The sequence below is a fragment of the Leucopleurus acutus genome (genome assembly GCF_964270905.1).
Source record: "Leucopleurus acutus genome assembly, chromosome: 2".
NCBI lineage: Eukaryota > Metazoa > Chordata > Mammalia > Artiodactyla > Delphinidae > Leucopleurus > Leucopleurus acutus.
Genome location: NC_139143.1, coordinates 23,291,388 through 23,314,214, shown reverse-complemented (window position 1 = coordinate 23,314,214; position 22,827 = coordinate 23,291,388). Strand labels below are relative to the sequence as shown.

The 22,827-nt window shown below is 50.6% G+C and overlaps 1 protein-coding gene and 1 pseudogene across 3 annotated transcripts in view; one reads left to right on the top strand and one right to left on the bottom strand.

Annotated features, from left to right (window-relative positions):
• EPHX1 (epoxide hydrolase 1) overlaps positions 1–18,401 on the bottom strand; it is a 40,311-nt gene extending 21,910 nt beyond the window's left edge. Inside the window, exon 1 of one of the 2 annotated variants that reach the window (XM_082833847.1) lies at positions 18,295–18,401. The gene's annotated coding sequence lies outside the window, so the exon portion shown is untranslated. Of the gene's footprint in view, positions 1–1,239; positions 1,354–18,294 lie in introns of those variants that run through there. The other variant, XM_082833848.1, reaches the window with a different exon arrangement.
• Positions 9,887–10,824, top strand: LOC309957520 (small ribosomal subunit protein eS19-like; annotated as a pseudogene). Its single transcript has one exon. The product of its transcript is annotated as a small ribosomal subunit protein eS19-like (transcript).
• Positions 18,402–22,827: the final 4,426 nt, after the last annotated feature.

The following is a 22,827-nucleotide window of genomic DNA, read 5'->3' as shown; positions in this document are numbered from 1 at the left end:
ACTTGTCCACATGAGCTCTGAGTTCTCACCCTTTGATCAGCTCCTTGGGAAGCAGCCAGGGAAGCAGAGCTGTGGAGTTAGGGGCCTGCAGGAGAGGTGGGGCGGCTGCAGGCGCCACCCTCACTCCCCACTGCCTTTTTTAAATTTTTAATTTATTTGTTTTTTAGGGGTTTTTTTGGCTGCATTGGATCTTCGTTGCTGCGCGTGGGCTTTATCTAGTTGCAGTGAGAGGGGGCTACACTTTGTTGCGGTGCGTGGGCTTCTCATTGAGGTGGCTTCTCTTGATGCGGAGCACGGGCTCTAGGTGTGCAGGCTTCAGTAGTTGTGGCATGCGGGCTTCAGTAGTTGTGGCATGTGGGCTCAGTAGTTGTGGCTCGCGGGCTCTAGAGCACAGGCTCAGTAGTTGTGGCACACGGGCTTAGTTGCTCCGCGGCATGTGGGATCTTCCCGGACCAGGGATCGAACCCGTGTTCCCTGCATTGGCAGGCAGATTCTTAACCACTGCGCCACCAGGGAAGCCCCCCCCCCCCCCACTGCCTTTTAACAATTACTGGGTCCTACCAACTTAGCAGATCTGATGTGTGTGCAGCGTAGTTATGTCCCCGGACTTCGACAGCAAACAGAACCACGAGAGAGAATGTTGAAATGATCAGTGTTCAAGCACTGCATCTAAATTCAGGGAACCAGGACAAGGGTCACCATGATGGGCCACAGCCCAGGGCAACATAACAGATTCAAGGAGAAAGTTTAAAGCCCTTTCTCTTGCATCCTAATTAAGATAATAAGAATATTAGTCCTTGGTTCAAGGAGGGCGCTTTAGAGCCACTGATCTCAGATTACAAAGCGAGCTTTACTGCAGTGTGTTAATCTGCCACCTATTAACCGCCCTTTATTTAATAGCGGGTACTAACGCACACGAAGTAAGGCGCTCTAGGTTAGCCAGGTGTAACAGGTATTGACTGTCTGCAGGTGGGTTTTCCAGGGATGTGATAAACCATGGCCCATACAAATCCACCCACTAAGGAGTCAAAATTCATTGAACTTGACTTTCCTTTTCACTTAAGGTAAGAGTCAGAGCAGGCAAGGGACTTGCCCCAAATCGCATCGCACTTGTGAGGATTAGAATTTGTAGTCAAAGCATTCATTCCCTGTCTGTCATTGGGCATGTTGCTCCTGCCAACCCCGCCCCCGTCCCATCTTGTCTCCCTTCAGCATGTTTTCAGCCTCAAGCCTTCATACCTGCTCTTTGGGACCCTCAGAGCACAGGAGCCACGACTGCACGCGGGCCGCGGCCGTCTACCCGAGTGGGTCTCTCAGGCCTGCACATTTTTTTTCCGAAAAATTAAATAATAAACAAGACCTTTCCCCTTGCTGGTGCACAGGAGCTGGGGGTCCATGAGGAAGGAGGTCAGCGAGCTCCGAGAAGAGGCGGGGCCTCAGAGTCCGACCAATCTGAGTTCAGGGGCCCCCTGCGTCCTTAGGTTTAACTCCGCCCCCACGCTCCCTGGTAGGGAGGGAGAGCCGAGACGCCCACCCCCGGGGCGTGAAGAGTCTGGGCGTGCCGGGCGCCGGCGGGACGGCTACCCGGGTGCCGCGGCTGCCCTTAGGCCTCCGGCCCTCCTTGGCCAGGACTGCTGGTTTACTTAGAGTATGAGGAAAGTGGAAGTTTGAGGCTCAGGAGGGAAGGCGCCGCTCTGCCTGCCCAGCTCCCTGCACAGTGCAGGCCAGGGCGTGGAGCCAGCTGGTGACTCTCCTGCCCAGGGCGGGCTCCTTGGGGTTGGACTCCCCATCTCCCCCAGTGGGGAGAAGCACCGTTCACCGGGAAACCCAAGGCCAGCTGGACTCGGGCTGCCGCAGCCTGGGTTGCGGAGGCGGTAGCACTAGGCAGATGACACAGCCCTTATCTGCCTCCCCTCCCCCAAGGCCTCTCTAGGCCAGTTGGCACCTGAGACGAAGAGTAGGGCTGCATCAGCCCAACCTCCCTGGGTCGGCCAGTTGCTAGGTTGGAACCACTGAACCTCCAAGCTAAAGAGGAACTCAGCAACGTGAGCTCACCCCCCTCACTTCATAGCTGGGGAAACTGAGGCCAGGGGTGGCCGTGACTCACCCCAGGTCATGTGGCCAGGGTGCAACACATCTGGAACAAAGGGAGCAAAGGACCACTGCCCTCGCTGCCCTCTACTGTAACTGCTCTAGGGCAGGGCTTCTCAACCCCAGCACAACTGACATTTTGGACCAGATAGCTCTTTGTTATGAGGCCTGCCCTGTGCATTGTAGGGTGTTTAACAGCATCCCTGGCCTCTACCCAGTAATACCAGCTCCACCTCCTCCCCTCCCCCCACCCCCACCCCACCACGCCCCGTGTGACAACCAAACGTATCTCCAGATATGGCCGAATGTTCCCTGGGAGGGAAATTGCCCTCAGTGCAGAACCCATGCTGCAGATCAGCGGTTCCAACTCCAGGATGTGTTAGAATCACCTGAGAAGCTGTTAAACGATTCAAGGGATCTGGGGTATGGCCGGAGAATCTGCATTTCTAACTAGTTCCCAGGTAATGCTGCTGCTGGTGGTCCGGGGACCACACGCTGAGAACCTTTGCTCTAGACTGAATTATAAACTCTAAGAAGGCTGGCTATCTGTCTTGCTCCCCAAGGTATCCCAGTGAGCACCGAACCCAGTTCTGGCAGATGCAGGAATCTCACCAACAGTTGTTGAATAAACACTTGGGCCTGACCGAGGTGGGAGGGACTGTGGCCCTTCTATAGGATCAAGAAGCAAAGAGAAAATGCTATCTCCAAGGTGAGCAGACAATCCCAGAGCCTCTCTCTGCACACAGACTGGTAAGTTGGTCCCGTGCAGAAAGCTGGATTCCCCAAGCTGCCCTCCTGGTTGTAACCCTCAGGGGGAAGGGTAGACCCATGACTCCACATCCATGGTGTCCAAGATCCCAGTTAGAAATTTGAAGAAAATGCTACAGTTCCAGGGGGGCCTGCTGCCCCCCCCACAGCCAGGCCTGTGAAAGTCTCAGCAGCCTAACTATCACATTTTACCAACCCTCTTTTCCTAGGGAGGAGAAATTCCATAATGTGTCCTTCTCACAGCCTGCAAGCTACAGGCTAAACTCCTAGCCAGCCCCAGGAGGCACCCCGACTCTGGAGCCTGAAGCCATACAAGGCAGTTTCTCTGTCCCCCACAAACAGACCTCCAAATCCTGGGACAACCCTCCATTTCCCCCATCAGAACCCTGCTCTTCCTCCCTCAGGAGCCCGCAAAATCTCTTGTCCGTGAGCCGCCCTTGACCCCATGGCAGTGTGTATTTATGTTCGCCCCTGAACTCTCACCCCAGTAGGCTCAAGTCCTGAGGGTAACAGGCATCTTAGGGAGGGCTTCCTCGGACACTGCTGTGAGCACTTTGTATCATTTGACCCATTAATCCTCACAACAGTCCCACTTTACAGATGAGAAAACCAAGGTTGTGTAACTCGTCTGAGATCACAGCCAGTGAAGGGGGTGGGGTTGGAGGGGAAATGTGGCAGGATTCTAATAATGACAGCCAGACCCACAACCCCCCCTTCCCCAGACCACCTCTATTCCTTATGCTTTGTTACTTGGGGAGGATTTTTCTGTACGATGAAAGTGTGTGCTTCTCAAAGGCTTCTGTCCTTTTCAGCCCCAAACCCCCACCCACCATGCCTTGTTTGTAACAGGTGGCCGAACAACCACAGAACTGAATACTGTAATAGCCAAGCCCGTCGTGACAGAGAGCTGGCGGAGGCTCAGGGAGACCACATGGCTCTGCTCAAGGTCACCAGGGGTTATGTGCTAGCTCAGGCCTGCTTGGGGCAGGGGGCTGCTGAGAGCTTGGAAGGAAGCTGGGGAGACGCCGTCCAAGTCACCTTCCTTGCAGGTGTCTTTCCTATCTTGCCCCAACCCCTCCGCCCCCTCCAGCTAGAATGCGATCTTCTGTTTCTTCTGTCTTCCCCGTGGCTCCAAGCACGGGGCTCTGCCCACGGAGGCGCTCAGTGTCAGTGCAGGCACACACTTGAAGCTGCAGGGCTGGGGTTTCAGGCCCACCTCTGGCTGGTGGGCCTCAGTCCTACCACTGGACTCCTTTAAGATGGAAGGGTCTGTGGAGGGTCCCCTCAAAACTGGAATTGAGGTAACAGTGCTAGAGAGAAACTAGGATGAATCAAAATGTAACAGGAGACTTTCGTAAAATCCCTCTGGAAGACTGTTTGGCAGAATCTCCTAAAACTGGGCAGATACAAACGCTATGACTCAGCAATTCATTCCTAGGTATAGATCGAACCGAGATGTGTCCACGTGTTTACCAAAAGTCACAAATGAGAAATGTCCGTAACAGCATGATCCGATCCAATCTGTAGAAGCCCAAAACTAGAAACAATCCAGATGTCCTTCCACCACAGATGATGGTCTCTTGACACAAGGGAACACCATACAATGAGAACAGACGATCTGTAACTACACACAGTGACAGGGATCAATCCCACAAACAGTGCTGGGCCAAAGATGCCAGACACAAAAGAGCACACACCGCATGACTCCACTTATATAAAGGACATAGACAAGCAAACCGAATCTGAAGTAAGAGACTTGAGGATAGTGCTTTCCTTTGGTATGGGGGCTGGAGCCCAAGCGCTATGTTGTCAACTCCCCAGTGAATACAGTGTGCAGACAGGGGACAGGTCCGCATGTAGCCCAGAAAAGAGAGGCCTCAAGAGCAAGACTGGGGCGTGTGACTTAACAATGCAGGGGTGCGCTGAGCAGTCACGAGTGTGGGGTGACCACGGTCGCAGGCCTCCCTGTAAGCCTGTGTGCTGCCCCTCAACTGTGGCACCCCACCCGGGCTCTGATTCTCTACTCAGTGAGAACTACTGACTCAGAAGTCAGCCGCAGGTAAGCCTGATTCCTGGAGGAGGGTGGGACATTAGAGGGCAGACCTAGTCACTGGGTCCCTGGGAACAAGGTGTCACCCCGTCCCGCCATACATCGAGGAAATGCAAACACCCTGTGAGTTTGGGGAAGCCTGGTGGCCCACTTGGGTGTTCCCATTTGAAGAGCCAGCCTGGCTTTCCTGGTAGAACCCCCGTTCCATGAGACATCGCCCCATCAACAGCAACTCGGACTACCTTTGACTTTAAGAACCGGGAACATTCTGGAGTTTACAGTAAAGGATCTTCTAGCTTGCTTCCCTGTTTGAGTAGTTCAAAGCCCAGTTCTGCCATTTTACCAGCTGAGGGGCTTTGGACAAGTTACCGAACTGCTCTGAGCATCTGTGGCCTCCTCTCTAAAATGGGGATAACGCCGATCTCATAGGCTCAAAACAGGTACTCTACCGATGTGTGTTCCTTCCCCTTCCCCCAAAGCCCTTATTACTGTGCCGAATCTTCATGCAGGAAGAGACCCCAGAGGACCCCTATCCCTATGAGATGACTTAGGGATAAGCAGGCTGGGAGCAGGAAAGTGCATGGCGTGGGCATCTGCTGGCCTCCCCATGTGCCCTCACCAAGGACGGACTTGAAGGATAAGGAAAGCACAAGGTCACGTACATCTTGGCTACCAGTGTTTTGCAGTCCGTGCACCTGGGTAGTCCCCACTCTTCTGAGAAGTTACATTCTCAGTGTAAGGGAGCAGAATTCTGTTTACTAAGCCTCCCCGTTTCCAAGGAAAGCTATATTTATCTCTTCTGTGTGGTCAGCTCCTGCTGGTGTAGAAAATATTCTATCTACTTCAAGACATCAATATTTAGGAGACACCATGAAAAATTCAGAAGTAATACAATGCAGAACGAGAGTGCCTGCTTTATTATGCTAGCACCCGAAACTGGAAGGTAATTCATCTACTCCAAAAGTTCAGAAAATATATTTTATCTGATTAAGTTGTTGTTTTGTTTTGTTTGTAATGCACTTTTCCAGAATACTGCAAAATACTTTGCTGAGAGAATGGGAGAGCGGGTGGTAGCCTTTCAGAATGAAAGCAGTTTTTTTCTTGGAGCCACAGTGCCCTTCCTTAAAAAATGATTAGTTTGTCTAGTAAGGAAAATGCAGCTTTTGTTGTAAACTAGCCTAATTTTTTTAAAGACACAGTAACTGGAGGACAGTGGTCATTTAGTTCTAAAGTGTTGAGCTGAGAAGTAAATCTGAGCAGCAGTTGACTACTCATAAGAAATGGGATTATATGAAGTTTAAGTCCCCACATTCTACACTGAAGCTTTGAGCATGCGCTTCTGAAACTTGGGAAACAATTAGGAATTAGTTCAAGTTGAAGAAGTCAGTTGTGCAATATGGTGACCTTTACCCTTAAAAGAGGCAAATAGAGCAATTTATTATTTTACTTTTCTTTTGTCTTTCTGGGTCTTACTCGAAAAGGACAATTTTAACTATAGGAGATCAAGTAAAAAGGGTGCTTAGTTCTCTAGGATTGCTAAAAGGAAACCCAGTCTAATAATTTCACTGAATGTATAGTATTTCTGTTATGCTTGGGGCAAAAACACAAGTTTTAAAGCATACGATTGGGACTTCCCTGGTGGCACAGTGGTTAAGAATCTACCTGCCAATGCAGGGGACATGGGTTCGAGCCCTGGTCCAAGCCCGTGCACCACAACTACTGAGCCTGTGCTCCAGAGCCCACGAGCCACAACTACTGAGCTCACATGCCACAACTACTGAAGCCCACACACCTAGAGCCCATGCTCCACAACGAGAGAAGCCACTGCAGTGGGAAGCCCGCAAACCAAAACGAAGAGTAGCCCCCGCTTGCCGCAACTAGAGAAAGCCCGCCTGCAGCAACGAAGACCCAACGCAGCCAAAAATAATAAATAAATAAATAAATAAAAATACCGATGGAATTAAAAAGAAAAACATACGATTCCTTTATCTTATTTATTTTTGGCTGTGTTGGGTCTTTGTTGCTGTGCACAGGCTTTCTCTAATTGTGACAAGCAGGGGCTACTCTTGTTGCGGAGCATGGGCTCTAGGCACACGGGCTCAATAGCTGTGGCACGTGGGCTCTAGAGTGGAGGCTCAGTAGTTGTGGCGCACGGGCTTAGCTGTTCTGTGGCATGTGGGATCTTCCCGGACCAGGGCTCGAACCTGTGTCCCCTGCATTGGCAGGCGGATTCTTAACCACTGCGCCACCAGGGAAGCCCACAATTCACTTTTAGATTGATACTGAAAGTTCAAGTGAAAACTCTTTTCTTGTAATTTGAATATGTAAAGTATCAAGAAGTCATTTTGTTCTTTTAAAGTAAATAAGAGATTTGTATTGGTGCTGGAAAAGTAAGTATAAACTTGCTTTTGGATCAAAGGGCGGTTTAGTAGATGCTACCTATGACTATGAGCTGGGGTCTTTGCAGGCACAAGGAACAAGACACAGTCCTGTACCTGCTGAAGTGCATGCTCTAGTAGGACAGACAAACAGATGAACAAATAACACCTTTCTAATGATAGATACAATATATCTGCACAGATGGAAGAGAAGTGTGCAAAGTTAGAGTGGTAAGTCTGCCACAAAGGTTTCACAGAGGAGGGGGTCACTGAGTAGGGTTTTTAAGGATGAATAGGAGTTTACCAGGCAGAAAATAATGGTGGAATGGGAATAAATCTAGGGAGAAAAGAGAGCATGTGCAAAGGCATGGAAGTAAGAAAGTGCATGGTGTAAGCAAAGAACCACAAGAATCTACATCCATGTTCAGTGTAGAGCTGACGATTACAAACTTTGGAGTGCAGTCATTTAATTTCTGTATTAGCTGAAAGGAGTCCCTACCTTATCTCTTTTATGAATTGTTGCTTCATCATGTTGAAGCTGACTCAGGAGTTTAACTTAGAAATTGTGTTTGCAATTCAGATGACCCTTCTGTAAATTAGATGCCAAGGGGAGTGAGGAAAGGAAATATACTTGGGAGGTGAGTATTTCATGGTTGCATGAGAAAAAGGTGGCCAGGGCAAGAGATTACTCAAAACCAACATTCCACCCCAGCTGCCCTTAGTGATTGGGCTGCTTCAGCAAATATGCCCTGAGACTGATAGTGTGGCAGACTGCCAGCTATGTTTTCCTCTTCGTTCTCAGCACTGGAATTTTTATTTTAGTTGGAGAAGCGCAGCTAAACACTACATTTCTTGGGCCTCTTTGCAGCTCAGTATGACAGGGTGATTAGGTGCTGACAAAGAGCTGGAAGTGTATTTGAGGCAGAGCCATCTGTGATCCAGACAGTACCTTTGTGTGAATTAGGAAAAGGCATCCATTCCTCAAAATACCATCACAAGATGAACCTAATATACTGCTTTGCCATATGCTAGAAAGCACTTGTAAATAAAATATAAATCCATGATGTTGATGATATGAATGGCATCCTTGTCCAGTGAACAACCTACACAAGAGTACATGGGTCCTGCATGTGTGTGGAAGACTATGTAGAGAGCCCTGACTCAGCTGGGAAGCACACCCTTCTGCCCTTCCCCTTTCTTTTCATGCCTCCTGGGACTCAGACATGATGGCTGGACTCTGGTAGCCATTTTGGACCATGAAGTGATCTTGAGGATGGAAATCAGAGATGATGGAAGGATCTTGCATTCACCATGGAGCCACCAGCCCAGGCCTGGACTGCTTACTCCCAAACTTCCTTTGTATGACAGGAAAATAAACTTCTGTATTGTTTAATCCATTGTTATTTTGAGTTTTCTATTATATAAAGCCTAACATAATCCCAACTAATTGAGAAAGTCAGGGCGGAAAGAAAATATATCAAGTTCCCCCAGGGCGCACACTCTTAAGAACAAATGCCCAGTCTTCAAAATTTTCAGTGCTCTATTACTGTTCCATCTCTGGAACATTTATATGATAAATAAACATTTTCCTGCTGCCCCAATCACATAAAGGTATGTTCTCAAAAGACAGCAAAGAGGAAACAAACTTTCACTGAATATGCTTTTGCATGTTGAAAAAAAAATTCTTTTTACCAAATGCATGTACTATCTACCCCAAAACAAAATAATTATACATTTAAAAAATATGGACAACCACAGAGTGAGTCTTCCCTGTGATCCAGCTCCAACAGTGAGTCAGACACCTCGTGGCACCAGAACTGCGCAAACGCACTCAGCAGCTGAGGTGTGACTTCCCAGTGGCCAAGAAGCCCTGGAGACAAAGGTGAATCCGGAAACTCAGAAACCCATGGGCATCTGAGGGCCGGGGGCCTGGCGAACATGTGAAACAGGGTAAAGAAAGCTGGCTAGGCTGTGGGAGAAACACTGGCTGCCGAAGAACTGGTGTCCAAACGGGGCTGTCCTTTCTGTGCACATGGCTCCCACTGCCACCTCTGGACAGATGACAGACATGAGCATCTCTAACCCAGACCCCCTCTGAGCTCCAGACCCAGGCACCCACCTGCCAAGTCGATAGTTCCTCAATGTCTCAAAACCTCCTCCAGTGCATCTGAAGTTGCACTTGTCTCCCTAAACTTTGTCTTCCTCTGGGGTTCCCTCTCACTGTAGCTGGCAGTAGCCACCTTCCATCTGCCAAGCCAAAAACCCAGGCGATGTCCTTGAAAGCCCCCTCCTCCATTTCATCCACATCCAATCTCTCGGCAAGTTCCGGCAGCTCTACCTCCCAACTTATATCCCCAATCCTTCTCCACCACCACCACCCCGCCCAGGTGCCCAGGTGCCTGTCTCTCCCTGGACTACAGCCGGTCCATTCACCCCTGCTCTGCACCCCCCCCCCAATACACTCTGTAGCCAGAGCGATCTTTTGGCAATGCAAATCTGACTCTGTCGCACCCCCTGCTAAAACTCTTAAATAGCTTCCTGCTACTTTGGGGACAAAGCAACGCTGGTTAAGGTGACCTTCAAGGCCTGTGTGGTCTGACCTGCCCACACCCCTCCCAGGCTTCAGCCCTGACCCCCATGTCCTTTCAGGCGTGTGTGCTCACCTGCTCCCTCCGGCTGCAGGGCTTCGCGGAAATGCTGGTTCCCTCTGTCTGCAACGCTCTTCCCGTCCCTTCTCAGCTCCTTAACTTGCGTTCATCCTTCTGATTTCAGATCGTGTCCCTCCTCCAAGCCTATTTCAGCACCACGCACCTCTCCTTCCTACCCCTCGTCACTGTCACGTTTGTCCATGACGTTATGTGACTGGTAGGGGTCTCCCCCACTGGTAGGAAGCTCTTTGAGGGTAGAGACTAGGGCTGCTTTGGCTCCCTTGTGTCCCCAGTGCCTGGCACTTACTGGATGCTCGGTAAATATTTGTTGAATGGCCTTTTCCCCTGGCTGGCAGCTCGGAGGCTGCATGATGCCTGGAGTTACTGTAAAAGACGTGAACCAGCGGAAGTTCGTCAGAGCGCTGGCAGCCTTCCTCAGAAAGTCCAGGAAGTTGAAAGCCCCTGAATGGGTGGACACTGTCAAGCCGGCCAAGCATAAAGAGCTCACTCCCTACGATAAGAACGGGCTCTACACATGAGCTGCTTCCACAGCAAGGCACCTGTATCTCTGGGGCAGCCCCGGGGCTGGGGCGGGGGCTCCGTGACCAAGATCTATGGTGGGTGTCAGGGAAACGGTGTCATGCCCAGCCACTTCGGCAGAGGCTCCAAGAGCGTGGTCTGTCGGGTTCTCCAAGCCCTGGAGGGGCTGGAAAAGGTGGGAAAGGACCAAGATGGGGGCTACAAACTGACACCTCAGGGACAGAGAGATCTGGACAGAATCGCTGGACGGGTGGCAGCTGCCAACAAGAAGCATTCGAATAAAATGAAGTGCTGTTGACAACTTGTGATAAAAAAAAGATTTGTTGAATGAATGAATTTAAAAGTTCTTTGAATGACAGCGTTGAAAATGATCAGACCTTTTGAGCAAAAAGATGGCTGAATTCTCCTTGAGGAATTATAGACGACCTACTTCTGAGCCTAGTTTGTAGAGATGGGCCGGTATCCCAGGCGCACTGTAAATGTCAGGGTTTGGGATCTAGAAAGATGAGGCTCAGCCTCAGGATCCTGCTGACCACGATGGGGGGAGGGGTGGGCCAGCCAGCCTGCCCTCGGAGAGTCTCCTCCCTCGGACCCAGGCAGGTGGTAAGAAACTCACAATCTGAAAATGCTCCCTAAGTCATAGAAGGCTACTAGCTAACTCCAACTCTTACCATGTACCTGGCCTTGGGCTGGATGCCCAAATGTCCTTCAAGAGAAGAGGCCGAGGGCTTCCCTGGTGGTGCAGTGGTTGAGAGTCCGCCTGCCGATGCAGGGGACACGGGTTCGTGCCCCGGTCCGGGAGGATCCCACGTGCCGCAGAGCGGCTGGGCCCGTGAGCCATGGCCGCTGAGCCTGCGCGTCCGGAGCCTGTGCTCCGCAACGGGAGAGGCCACAACAGCGAGAGGCCCGCGTACCGCAAAAAAAAAAAAAAAAAGAGAGAGAAGAGGCCGAGAGGGTGGACACAGACCTGAGCCCCAGGAGAAGGCCCAGCTGTGGCCTGCACGGGGGATTCCTCCCTCCAGCCTGTTGTCTGATGTCTTCCTGACAGGAATTCAGACTCAGGAGCCTAATAACCTTGTGTTCCTTCTGGGGAAGTAGTCGGCCAGTGGTCCACAAGCGCGGGGCAGAGGGGTACACTGTGTGTCCCCCGACTCCAGGTCAGAGAAAGGCAGGGCTGGGGGTCTGTGTGCTTCCTCGGCCTCGGCCCCTCGCCGCCCTACCCAGCCTTGCTGCTCCTCCCTGGGGAGAGGCATATCCAGCAGAAAGGGGAAAACAGATGGCTTCCCTTCCACTCCAGGTGGGCATGTCAAGGAAGGCCACCCAGACCAGGAACGTCCCTCCAAGCAACGTGCACCGAAGGCTGGCCAAAGCCTGGGGCTCCCAGGGGCTCCCCAACAGCGATGCCCGAAACTCCCAGGCAAGCTCACTGTAGCGGAGACCGCTCTGGCCCAGTACAGATGGGGGTATACCCTGGGTGAAGGGCCTCCCCAACTCTGCACAGCCCAGCACGTGACCAGCCTCTCCACCCACAGGCTCTTCTCGGAACCCCAGTGGCCAGCGGTGCTGGGGTGGGCCAGGCCCATGGGCAAGGTCAGCTGGGCTGGACAGATTAGAATGCTCCGCACTTGGGACAAGGGCCATGTTTATCTCCCTGAAAGATCTGGAACCAAGCCCCGGGAGAGCAGCCTGGCAGGAAAAGAAACACGTCGTTTGTAGGCAAAAACAAGGGGAAGTAAAAACAGTGTGGGGGGCAGCCTTATTATGGGGAATCCTGTTCTGGGGCCTGAGTGAAGGCACATCACTGTATGCCCTGGAGGGTCACCCCCGCCCCCTGCCCCCATCCCCATGCCCCCAACGATAATATATATATATATATATATATATATATATACACACACACACACACACACACACACACACACACACACACACTACACACACCTGTATAGACAGACAGAAAGAATACAATTACTGACTGCTGATCTGATCTGATGAAAATCTTTATGGACTCAGGAGCCAGCTCGGCTGGTGGTCAGGCACTCAGGGCCTGCTTTGAATCCTGGCCCTATCCCTTACCAGCCATAGCCTAGGTAAACTTAGGCCAGTGTCTTCATTTCTCCAAGCCTCAGTCTCCACACCTGCAAAATGGGTGGAATAAAGTACATCCCTTACCGAATGAACTCAGGGAAAGTGGCCGCACAGGGAACAGCTGTCACAGGCATTCGCTTTTTGTTTTTAAATCCTGAGGACACTAAAGGTCGGGGAGAGAGGTCTACCCTGAAGCCGAGGGAACCTTCCCTGAGGAAGTGTTATCTGAACCAAGAAGGGAAGTTAGGAGCGATCCTTGAAAGAGAGAAAGGCAGAGGGTTCCAGGGCGGATAGGATGCCTGAAGGCCAGTGTGGCTGGAAGGCAGAAAGTGAGGGAAGCACGGCCTAGGATAAGGAGGGGGCTCTCGGCTCTGGGGCCTGAGTGAAGGCAGCCTCAGCACCTGCCAGGAGGGTCTGGATGGGTGAAGGGGGGGAATCATATGGGTGGGCTGCCTGGCCCAGAGCACCTTCAGAGAGGGGATGCTGACCTCCACAGATTTTAAACGCCCCTGAGCTGGGGGAGCAGGGGCCACCACAAACTCATTTACACAAGCTGCCATGCAGACTTTTAGTTAAACAACACAAGTGGGGAGCAGACTCTCTCCACCCTACAGGGTTCACACACTCATGCTCTGGGAGTTTCATTTGAATCCTTTCCATCTCGCATTCTGTCAAGTTGTCCACTGGTTTAAATTACCAGAGAAAAAACCCAAGTGGAACACAGTTCACTGCCTATGAGGAAAAAACATTACCTTCCTGGAATTTCAATACGTGACATTCTCTATTTGAGGAGAGAAAGACTCCTATTTCAGGAGATAATAGGCGTGGGCCTATTATATAGGTGTATAATACACCGATTTGATTTCCTTTCCACCACTAACCACACTCTCTCTTCTCCCTCCCCTCCCCAAGTCTGCTTTTCCTCAGCGACGTGCTCCCGGTCTGGAAGCTTCCTCAATAGTGTGTAACAGGATAGCACTGCGAGCTGGGCCACAGCACAGTCATTTGAGCTGGCTTTATTGTCTGAAACGCACTGAAAGGGTCCCTGTGCCTCACGTACTGCAGCCCTAAGGACTAGAGTCTGAGCTCAGAGGAATATTCTGGGTTGCTGGTGTCTTGGTGAGGTCAGTTTGCTTGTGGAAATGTCTAGGTTGCAAAAAGAAATAAAAACTCAAAAAAGGCTAAAAGTACTTCTGAAGTTCAACCAAAGGTCCAGGGGGCAACTCTGAAATTAAGGTGTTCCATCTTGACAGTATCACTGTGACCCTGAGACCCACCTGTGGGAAGGGGGCACAGACCCGGCCGAGGGCAGGGGGCCGCCTTCCCCCACCTGGTGGCCAGCCTGCCGGCTCCTGCGTCCTCACAGCGACAACTTGGTTCACAGGCAGAAAACCCGGAAAGCAGGAAAATACATCCATTTTCTCCTAAAGAGTTGGTAAGAGCGTCAGATTTCCCTGAGCCCTTGGCACTCAGGGGTTAATCATGGAGCTTGGTGCTGGAATCAGTGTTTCTCTTACTTTCCAAAAGGTCCAAGTCTCTCCAGTTCTAACAAGAAGGGTAGTACAATCAGAAAGTCGCACCCAGTATCGCAAAGGCCACTCATGCCACCTGGAAAGCCAAGTCGCAGGCTGAGCCGCCGGGGGACACTCTGAGATGGTGGTCCTTGGGGAAGGCCCACGCCCAGCCACTGAGAAGCACCACACGCGTCTCTGACTCAGAGGCACCTGGCCTCCCGCTGCTGGTCACTGGCTTCCTGCAGCCCTCACGGCTCACAGCGCAGGCCACACCCTGGCTACAGCCAGCCCAATAGGTCCACGGCGGGGACGCTCAGAACCCTTCCAGAACATGAGGACGCGTCTGGGCAGCACCACCTCCTCTGAGGAAGCCCAAAGAAGCCCTGGACTTGGACATGGTGGTGGGAAGACTCCGTAAGCACAGCATCTCCCGTGCTACGATAACCCTAAGAAGTAAGGCGTAGTTGTTTTCTGTTTTAAAGAGATTGAAAAATGAAGCTCCAGGAGGCTAAACAGTTTGCCCAAGTTAACCCAGCTTGCAAGTGCCAAGAAGATACTTTGATTCAGTCTGTTTATCAATCTTCCCAAACGCTAAAGGTAGTAAAAACTCCTGCTCTTGACTCGGGACAAGACCCATGGTTCCCATTTGTGGGTTAGCTATAGATTCCTCCAGAAAGTCCTTGAAATCCCCCAATAGGAGAGCAAGCACTTTCAGTTGAGCCTAACAGGTGTGGCTTAGCAGTAGTTGGACTGTGCACTCAAATGGCTCCTCATGAGAACGGTACCCGCTGCCTGACAGCAAAGCCAAGACAGACCATGGGGTCCAGTGGACAGGAAGACTCCACTCCAGGTCCTTGAGCCTGTCTAAAGGAATGTTCACAGGCTAGACTTCAGACAGTGAAAATAGCTGCTCTCTGGTGACAAAGGATGAACGATGACCTCCCTCAGGAAGTAAACATAGTCATTCCTCAGTATCCGTGGGGGATTGGTCCCAGCACCCTCCGGATACCAAGATCGGTGGATGCTCGGGTCCCGTATATAAAATGGCAGAGTACAGTCTGCCCTCCGTACGGCTGGGTTCCACATCCACGGCCTCTAAGCCTAGGCATACGGAGGGCCAACTGTAACCTTGATGGCAGAAGAGGCAGTTTCGGTTTGAACCTGGTTTGCACAATGGCGTGTTCACTTAGGCAACAAAGGGCAGGATCGTGCCGTTCTCTCCTTGACAAGAGAGCGTCCAGCACTCCCTCCTCAGGGAAGGGGGTGGGGGTGGGGGCTGGATCCTTGGCAAAGCTTTGGTTCCCTCTTGGGGGAAATGCTGGGGTGCCATCTCCCTGCTGCAACCTCCCCACCTGACCGTACGGCCCCTGCTCCTAAACCACTAGGCTCGGGCCAAGAACCACCCACCAGCAGCCCACAGGTGACCCATGGGGCCAGCTGGCCTGGGTAGTGACTCTTCTGCCTCCACCCTGGGCCCTCGACCTCTGCCTGGGGTCTTGCCTCCTACACCCTGGCCAGGCCCTTCACTCTTATTTGACGCAGCCCGCAGCGAACCCGGCGTAGGCTGCAGGACCACCTAGGCCCCATCAAAACTGACAGCTTCCCAGTAACCTCTTTCCTTTTCTGAAGATCCCTTTGGATTCTTAACCACAGAATCATCACATATTAGATCTGTAAGAAGCCTTGCAGATTACATAGCCCAACCTCATTTCATGGATGAGGTCCCCAGAGGGGAACTTACTGGCAGAGCTGGGATACCAGCCAGATATTCTTCCTATGCCAATTCTCTTTCCACATCACTGTATCACCTCTCAAAGGAATGAATCACTATGATGGGATGTAGGGTCCTATCAGAGGTGGGTTTTGAGCATGGGATCCTAGAGACCCCTCAAGTCACCACAGGCCTGTTCTGTCTGTGTCCACTCCAGCCTGAGTGGGTATGCTCTGGGCTCCTTCTTCGGCAGTAGTGAGCAGCTCACACTGAGCCCTGCCTTATTTTGTAAGCCCAGCTGGGTTCCATGTCTTTGAGTAACTCAGCTCAAGGATGGAAAACTGGAATCTGGGCAGCCCCCGCCTTCCCATGTCTGGGCTAGGCCAGGATGCTGGAAGGAAAGTCAAGGTGCAAGTCAGCAATCACTACGCCTGGGCATGTTAGGTTATGTCGATGGGAGAGTCACCGTGTATTGATAACATGGGGGCCCCCTGTGCCCTCCAGCTGGTGCTGGATTTAGACCTCAGACATGAACGAGGACACTACAGGAGGGGGCTGGGGGAGACACTCCACTTCCTCCAGTGATCCGATGCCCTTTCTCTAAAGGTCCCTCTGCCCAAAGAGGCCCCATTCAGTCTCTTACCACGGACATCCCACTCCCATAAGTCTGTACCAGCCCATGCACTTAAGGGATAGCCGGGAGGCAGGTGGGATTACACAGGGAGCATGTGGTGGGAGCAGGTGGTGTTGAAGTTCACCCTGGCGGCCTTGCTGAGCAGTTATTTCCCATGCAAGACTTTCCTTTCCTGGAACTGGAGGTGGGGGGAGCCTCTTGTTCTCAGGCTGAGCCAGTTAAGTTTATCCAGTAGTCCACTCACACCAAAGGACCCTGGTGGCAGCTTGGCCCACACTCAGCAAACACAGATATAAAGTTCATCCATGCCAGCCACATGCCTGCCATGGGGCCTTTGCACTTGCTTGACCTGTGCACCATCACTCCAGATAGCAGTCTGCCACCCCCTTACTCCTCAGTATTATTCAAATATTCCCTCTCAGGGGGGCCTTCTTTTACCCGCCCCCCCCACTTCTCTTTTCAGTGATGTATTTTGCTCCCACATCGCTTTCTAACATAGTTTATATTTTACAAATCTATTGTGCGTATCGTCCATCTTTCCCCCAGCAGAACGGTAGACTCCGTGAAGGCATGCTCCCTGCTAAGCCCCGGTGCAGGGGCAGAGCCTACACACAGTGGTCAGCACGCTCACACTGCCCACGCCTAGGTGTGGACATGTGGGATGGAAAAACTGCTTTTTGCTAAATCAGACCTGCTGGGGCTAGTGAAAGGCTCCTACAACGTCCCCAAGCCCCCACTCCCTGAAGGAAACAACCACCATACCAGAAGACAATGCTACTTCCCGGAGCGGTGCCGCTTCTTGCCGAAGTTTATTTTTAACGCTGAATTCAGTGGAGTCTGCGGAGCGGCACTGAGACAGGCATAAATCCCAATGCTCTCAGCAATTTCCCGCAACAGCTCGTAAATCCGATGTACTGGGTGCTGAGGTGCCGAATGCAGAAGTCCCCCCCTACTCCACGGCGGAGCCGGCACAGAGCTACAGCGCGGGGAGGTGGGGCAGGGCAGAGAGAAGGCTGTCTGCGCATCCGGGCGCCAGGGGCCCACCCAGGCTTTGTGGGGCCTGAAGTTTATATAGTGGAGGAGAGCGAAGAGGGTGGGGGACGAAGCTTCAAAATAAGTCAAAACTAGGATCACAACATTGTTAGAGTCTGACCGCGCCTCCACCCCTTAGGCGTCAGAAGGGCCGGGCAAGTGAGGGGCCGGAGACTTAAATTCCCCAGCTTCCTGCGGGGAGGGAGGCTAAAGGAGTCTCGGGTCTCTGCTGCGCTTACGCTGATCACATCCCTGGGCTCCTGCTACATGGTGAACTCTTAACCCGGGGCCCAGGTTTCCTCTCCCGTGCGCTGAGCTGAGCAGGTTGGCCTTCTCTCCCGAAAGAAGAGCAAGGGGAGGGAGAGAAACACTGGAGCGGCGCACGGAGATGGCGAGAGAGCACGTCTCAGCTAAGAGACCTGAGATCGGTTTTAGGACTCCGGTGACAAAAAAGTGCAGTTGCACTGCGTGACCTAGACGCAACGTGGAAGCGGTACTCTCCAGGAAAGCCAAGCAACGGGGCCCCGCTGCTCTCCCCCGCTGGCCCGAGCCCGCTCGCAGGGCTCACGCGGGCCTCTCCCGGAGCCCGGAGCGCTTGCGGGCCAGAGGGGGCGGGGGCCGAGCGGCGCGCTCGGAGCCTAGGTCTCGACGGAGCTGCGGCCTGCGGGGAAGCGGGCGGGAGCGGAGGCCTGTCTGGAAGTCTCCCTGGAGCCCTGGCCGGACGGCGCCAGCCGACAGCGTCCCCAAGCCCGCGGGATCGCGATCCGCCCCTGCACCCCGGGAGCGCGGTCACGGCCGCCCGGGCCCCGGAAACTGCGCACGACGCCCCCGGGCGCTTACGGTCGTCTGCTCCTGGCTCCCGGGCTCGGCGGCAGCAGGTACGCGGTCCCTCCGGCTCTGGCTCCCCGGGTTCCCCGGCTCCCTATCCGCGCGTCCCCTGCCAACCCCACGCTGACCCCGCCCCGGCTCGGCCTCCCAGAGGGGCGGGCCGGGGCCGGGCCCAGGGCGGCGGGGCGATCCGGGTTCAGTCGCGCTCCGCCCCTGTTACCTGAGCGACCCGGGCGAATCTCTGCACCTGCCTAAGCTCCGCCTCTGCTTTGGAAGAGGGCTCTCAAAGTGCTGCCCGCGGACCCGAGGACAGAAACGAAGCCGAAGTGTTTAGTAACTCAGGCAGTAACTTTGTCCACTGAATCAATAAACAAACCCCAAGGTTGCACGTTGTATGACTTGTTTCATATTTCTAGCCGTTCATTGCTATTGTATTTTACACATGTATTGGTCCAGGACAGATTGGGAAATTTAAAAACAAACAAATTTGTCTTTCAGCACACAGAGTCTGAGAAGCATTAGTCTGGGTGAAAGTACGACCCATTCAAAGTGGTCTTCATCGCACTCGTAGAGAACGGACGTGAGGGCACGGATGGGGCGAAGGGTAAGCTGGGACGAAGTGACAGAGTAACATGGGCATATATACACTACCAAATGTAAAATGGATGGCTAGTGGGAAACAGCCGCATAGCACAGGGAGATCAGCTCGGTGCTTTGTGAGCACCTAGAGGGGTGGGATAGGGAGGGTGGGAGGAAGGTTCAAGAGGGAGGGGATATGGGGATACATGTATACATATAGCTGATTCACTTTGTTGTGCAGCAGAAACTAACACAACATTGTAAAGCCATTATACTCCAATAAATATGTAAAAACAAAACCAAAAACAAACAAACAAACAAAACCCAAAGAGGTCTTCGTGGTGAGGATTAGGTCTACAACGGGTAATTCAACCCCTGGACAGTAGCGCTTAATCAATCCGCTTTCGTTCAGCAGAAGCTGGGCGCTCAGGCCAGTGGATGCTTGGCTCTTGACTTCTGCAACAAGCGTTAATCCCCAGACCTTCATCCTTAGAAAACCTACCCTGTCACCTCTGTCATCGCTCCTCGTCACCGCCTCACAACTCCTCCGACACCGTTTTTATGTGCTCACAGATGCAGTTTCAACACCCGGCGTCCTCAAGATCACAGCCAGCAGACCAGAACCAGGGCCTGTTACAGGGATATTAAACTTCTCACTGTCACCCTGTATACAACTTCAGGATAAAGTTCACCCCCTTGGCCTCCAAACTTACTGCTCACCCTGGCCCAAGAACTCTCCATTTCAGTGAAGAGAGGCTGTTCCTGGCTAACAAACACACTCAATTCAATCACATCTCCAATCTTTGCTCGTGCAGCATGCCTGGAAAGGATGCTCTCCTGCATCCAAACATGAAATCCTACTGTTCTTTAATTCCACACCCTCCTACAAAAGCCTTCTCTCATCCCTGCAGTGTCTGGCATCTCTGTGCTCCTTGAAAACGTGCAGCCTGTGAGATCCCTCCATCCCTCCCCCACATCTTTCAGACAGAAGCTGCTCTGCCTCTGGCCATTTTACCAAGGGACTCAAATTTGTTACTCTTCAAACTGCAGTGATGATGAAAACATTCTAAAATTAGATATTGGTGATGGTGTATCACCATAACTCTGGTAATATACTAAAAACTACTGAATTGTACACTTTAGTTTTTTATATAAATTTAAAAATTTATTTTTGGCTGCGTTGGGTCTTTGTTGCTGCGCGCGGGCTTTCTCTAGTTGCGGAAGGCGGGGGCTACTCTTCCTTGCGGGTCGCGGGCTTCTCATTGCGGTGGCTTCTCTTGTTGCGGAGCACCGGCTCTAGGTGGGCAGACTTCAGTAGTTGTGACTCATGGGCTTAGTTGCTCCATGGCATGTGGGATCTTCCCGAGCTCGAACCCTTGTCCCCTTCATTGGCAGGCAGATTCTTAAGCACAGCGCCACCGGGGAAGCCCTGAACTGTTCACTTTAAAAGGATGAATTTTATGGTATGTGAATTATTGAATTTTATGGTATGTGAATTATATCTCAAGAAAACTGTTATTTTTATATTAAAAAACTGCACTGAGGTTGTAACCTCACTCCTCACTCCTGTATCTTAATATCCTCCTCCTTGGTTAGATATTCCTCCAGTATTAGAATATGGAATCCAGGACAGTGCAAGATATTTCAAAGCACAGTCTATATATACACAGTCAGTAAATAAATAAGGCACTGAGTCCAACTCAGCAGGGCAAAATTTAGGCAATCAGATTTCAGCTTTTGGTCAAAAGCTGTTGAAAGGTTTATGGAGTGAAAGAATGGGTATAAAGTGATCTCTAGAATAAATTATGTATTTTTAAAAGTCAGAACAAAGGCTGTTCTTCTGTACAAACTTCTGGAGAGTTTCCAGGTACATCAGGGAGAATGAAGAATAATGTGTTGGGGGGAACAATCTTGGCTAAAAATTGTAGATCAATTCCTGATTCACTGGAAGGAAACATCTTTTATGCCAAAAATGCATAATATAAATCTAATCATGAGGAAACATCAGGAAAAAAAAAAAAACACCAGATTAAGTAACATTCTACAAAATAACTGGCCTGTACTTTTCAAAGATGTCAATGTCAGAAAAGTCAATGTCATGAAAGGAAAGGAAAGGCAGATAAAAACGTTCATGATGAAAGGAGACTAAAGAGTCATAAAAACAAATCGCAACGCTCTATCCTAGACTGGATCCTGGACCAGACACCATTTCTATGAAGAATATTATTGGGACTACTGGGGACACTTGAAGAAAATCTATAAATTAAATAATAGTATTATATTAATGTTAAATATCTTGATTTTGAGAATGAATTCTTTCTAAGTGAATATCCTTGATCTCAGAAAATACACACTGAATTATTTAAGGAGTCATGGCTGAAATGTCCTTTCATTTCATACACTATAGATACTCTACATATATATATATATATATATATATATATATATATATATATATGGAGAGACAGAATTACAAAGCAAATGCAACAAAATATTAACAACTAGTAACTCTGGGTAAAGCATATATGGGAATTCCTTATACTATTCTTGCAACAACCTTGCTGTAAGTTTGAAATTATTTTGAAATTAAAAGTTTTTTAAAATGTGGGTTAAATAAACATATACATTTATCTCAGTTCCCTACTGAAAACGCCGTGAAAATAACTACAGAGGGGTAGAAAAGCTATAAATTCCACCGGGAGAAAGTGATTGGGAGAAAAGATAACAGCAGAGGAGAAATGTCAACAGATTTTTGTAAGATGAAAAGTCAGATGATTGACTTAGCGGAACAGATAAAGCTAAAAAGCTTTTTACAACCAGAAGCAAGCAGATTCCTGCCCTAGTCTTGCAGAGATCATTCAGCTATAGCCCATGGGCCACATAGGACCCACAACTTATTTTTGTAAATTGTTTTTGTAAATAAAGTTTTATTGGAGTACAGTCATACTCATTTGTTTGCATACTGTCTATGGCTGATTTCATACAATAGCTGAGTTGAGTAGTTACCTGTAAAGCCTAAAATATTTATTATCTGACCCTTATACAGAAAACATTTGCCAATCCCTGCCTTAGAGCCCTGCAAAGTCTTAGGAGCTAGAGGTATGGGGAGTCTCTGAAGGCAGGGGTGTGATGGTGTGGGAAATGGTCATCTGCCATAGACCTTGAGTGTCCCTGCATGTTCCTGCTGGGTGTGCCAAGAACGCAAGGCAAAGACTCAATAGTGGAGCATTGCTGTTTAATGGGTATAGAAGTTCAGTTCTGCAAGATGAAAAGAGTTCTGGAAATGGGTAGTGGTGATGGTTGCATGACAATATAAATGAATGTCCTTAATGCTACTTAACTGTACACTTAAAAATGGTTAAGATGATAAATTTTATATTATGTGTATTTTACCACACACACACACACACACACACACACACACACACACACACATTGGGGGGAAAAAAACCCTAGGAGGATTAATTTAAAGTTTGTATAAGGAGAATTTATATCTCCTGTCCCTTGTTCATAGTCTAAGCCAGCGACCAGTCCTCCCTCATTGTGGCTGACCAGGGGTTTATTTTCTGGAAACTGAACTGAAAGGCTTCCACCCCAGGGGCACTAGGCCCAAGTAGAACAGGGATGAGGCACCGACTGAAAACAGTAGAACCAAGTGAAAGTCTTCCCATTAACCTGTGAGTCCCTCCTCAGCCCCTTCCCACTCGAGTTCACAGAACACTGTCTCCAAGTAATAATCCCAAGGCAGGAAGCAGAGGATCTGCCTTTGAACTAAATGAGCCGTCCTGGAGAAAATAGCCGCAGATAGAAAGAGCCACAGATAGTGACATCTGGGGGCCTCATAACAAAACAGCTGGCTCCCCATCTGACCACCCTCCATTGAGGTCAATCAGGCTACTGCCCCCCATGCACACAGAACTTCCAACTGGTATTTTAGTGCCTCACTCCTAAACGTTAAAAGATCAC